This window comes from Chiloscyllium plagiosum, chromosome 12 (genome assembly GCF_004010195.1).
Source record: "Chiloscyllium plagiosum isolate BGI_BamShark_2017 chromosome 12, ASM401019v2, whole genome shotgun sequence".
NCBI lineage: Eukaryota > Metazoa > Chordata > Chondrichthyes > Orectolobiformes > Hemiscylliidae > Chiloscyllium > Chiloscyllium plagiosum.
In genome coordinates this window covers 83279030-83282535 of record NC_057721.1, presented here as the reverse complement: position 1 = coordinate 83282535, position 3506 = coordinate 83279030, and positions in this window count along the sequence as shown.

Below are 3506 nucleotides of genomic sequence, written 5' to 3'. Positions count from 1 at the left end.
CCTTTTAAATATTGCAATTGTACCAGCCTCCACCACTTCCTCTGGCAGCTCATTCCATACACGTACCACCCTCTATGTGAAAAAGTTGCCCCTTTTATATCTTTCCCCTCTCACCCTAAACCTATGCCTTCTAGTTCTGAACTCTCCCAACCCAGAGAAGAGACTTTTATTTTATAAACATCTATAAGGTCACCCCTCAGCCTCCGATGCGCCAGCGAAAACAGCCCAAACCTGTTCTGCCTCTCCCTGTCGCTCAAATCCTCCAACCCTGGCAACACCCTTGTAAATCTTTTCTGAATCTTTTCAAGTTTCACAACATCTTTCCGATAGGAAGGAGACCTGAATTGCATGCAATATTCCAACAGTGGCCTAACCAATGTCATATACAGGCGTAACATGACCTCTCAACTCTTGTGCTCAATACTCTGACCAATAAAGGAAAGCATACCAATCGTCTTCTTCACTATCCTATCTACCTGCGACTCTACTTTCAAGGAGCTATGAACCTGTACTCCTGGGTCTCTTTGCCCAGCAACACTCCCCAGGACCTCACCATTAAGTGTATAAGTCCTGGTAAGATTTGCTTTCCCAAAATGCAGCACCTCACATTTATCTAAATTAAACTCCATCTACCATTTCTCAGCCAATTGGCCCACCTGGTCAAGATCCTGTTGTAATCTGAGGTAACCTTCTTCACTGTCCACTACACCTCAAATTTTGGAGTCAAGAGCAAACTTACTAACTATACTTCTTATGCTCACATCCAAACCATTTATATAAATGATGAAAAATGGTGGACCCAGCACTGATCCTTGTGGCAATTGACTGGTCACAGGCCTCCAGTCTGTAAAACAACCTTCCACCACCACCCTCTGTCGTCTACCTTTGAGTCAGTGCTGTATCCAAATGGCAAATTCTCCCTGTATTCCATGAGATCTAACCTTACTCATCAGTCTCCCATGGGGAACCTTGTTGAACGTCTTACTGAAGTCCAAATAGATCACATCTACTACTCTGCCCTCATCAATCCTCTTTGTTACATCTTCACAAAACTCAATCAAGTTTGTGAGACATGATTTCCCACGCAGCTGAGTTTTTCCAGTAATTTATGATTTTGTTTTTATATTCTATACCTCTGCCAATATGCAGCACAGTGCTAATTGCTGAATAGCTACAGACTCACGCAACTTAGAAAGGACACTCACCATAATAACTACCCCAGAACTGACATAGTATTTGGCAGAAGAAACACACTGGCAAAACATATACAAGAGGCTAAATCCATCTGATCAGTTACATCTAACATAGTATTCATAACTTCTTTAAAAAAGCATAACAAAAAATAAATTAAAAATAGCCACAAGGGAGCAGGGACATCCAAATGTTTCACCTTTATTAATTATTCTCAGTTTATTAAAGTCAAACTAAATATGATTTTGATATTGCAAAACTCATTTAGAACTGGGAACTGTATTAACAGACAAATTAGTCCCTTTAGGACTTTAACTGAGATAAATATACTGTTAGATTAATTCATCCCATTTAACAGATAATGACTAATCTAATAAAATTGATCAAAGATGCTGTCACACACAAGAAAGGGATGATGTAATTCAGGTTTAAAAGACAAAAACAATTTGCCTCAAAATAAACTGAAAACTAAGTAAGTTATAAAGGTGTATATTTATCATCAGCTATCACTTGACTTGAGAATGACATCTACTCAAAGTCACAGGTGAATATCCATGTGAATGATCAAACCAATTTTTGACTCATAGAGCTTTGATTCTATGACAGCCCATGAGATAATTAGATCCAGTATGCAGAATTTGCTTTCTATTCCTTCCTTCACTGTTCATGCTCTGTCTCATCAGTAAGTGGTAACAATACAAAAAATATTGCAGCTTTATGGACTAGTTGTTGCTATTATGAATGAATGGTGGCAAGCTCAGAATCACAGAATTGTTACCGTGCAGAAGGAGGCTATTCTATTTAAATAATCATCCAAGCTTTTCCTTATTCATGGATTTTAACATTTCTCCAATGACAAATGTTAGACTAACTGGTCTATAGTTTCCAGCTTTCTGTCTCCCTCGATTTTTGAATTGGGGTATCATAGTAGTGGGTTTCCAATCTGCTAGAATGTTCCTGGAATCCAGTGGGTACGGGAGTATTTCAACTTTTGCCTCTACTATCTCTGCAGTCATTTATTTAAAAGCCCTTGCATGCAGGCCAGCAGGATCTGTCAATTTGTCTGCCTTTAGTTTCACTAGTTTGTCAAATACTTTGTCCCTCATGATGAGGTTTATTGCAAGATCTTTCCTCCCATTAGCACCTTGTTATCTGTTATCTTCGGGATGTTCATTGTGTCCTCCACTGTGAACTCGTATGCAAAATATTGGTTTAAATTGCATTCAGCTAGTGATCAGGCACAAAAGAGTGTGACTGTAAGTGAGGCAGGTAGGGGGAACCGGAGGCAGGTAGGGGGAACCGGAGTTCAGGAGTGGAGGAGCCTCAGCCCTTGACCTTGTCCAACAGGTACGAGATTCTTGCTCCCTGTTCGGATGAGGAAAAGGGCTCTGGACAGGATGAGCCAACTGACCAAGGCACCATGGTGCAGAAGGCCATTCAAGAGGGGGGAGCTAACAGACAAGTAGTGGTTATAGGGGATTCTATAATTAGGGGGACAGATAGTATCCTTTGCAAGCCGGATCGGGAGTCTCGCATGGTGCGTTGCCTGCCCAGTGCCAGGATGCGAGACATCTCCGACCGGCTTGAAAGGATATTGGAGCGGGAGGGGGAGGATCCAGTTGTTGTGGTCCACATTGGTACCAACAACATAGGCAAGACTAGGGTGGAGGACCTGTTTGGGCATTACGAAGCACGAGGCAGGAAATTGAAGCACAGGTCGTCAAGGGTCATAATCTCCGGATTACTGCCCGAGCCACGTGCCAATTGGCATAGGGATAAGAAAATTAGGCAAGTAAACACGTGGCTAAGGGATTGATGTGGGAAAGAGGGATTCCACTTCATGGGGCATTGGCATGAGTTTTGGAACACGGGGGATCTGTACCGTTGGGACGGTCTCCACCTGAACCGATCAGGTACCAATGTTCTAGCGAAGAGGATAAATAGGGTGGTCAGTAGGACTTTAAACTTCTGAGTTGGGGGGAAGGGAAAGTGAAAGCGACAGGGAGTATGGAGGTAAATGGCAAGATAAGCAGCAGGATAGCATGTTTCCAGGCGGATTTAAAATTGAGGCAGACTGAGAATGCAGTAAAAAGCAAGGATAACTTAGGACATATGACTTCCAACATCTCTAATGATAAGGAAGTTAGCATTAAGGCACTTTACCTGAACGCTCGTAGCATTCATAACAAAGCCGATGAACTAATGGCACAGATAATAGTGAATGATTATGATATAGTAGGCATCACAGAGACTTGGTTACAGGGGGGCCAGGACTGGCAGTTAAACCTCCATGGTTTTTCAACTTATCAAAAAGA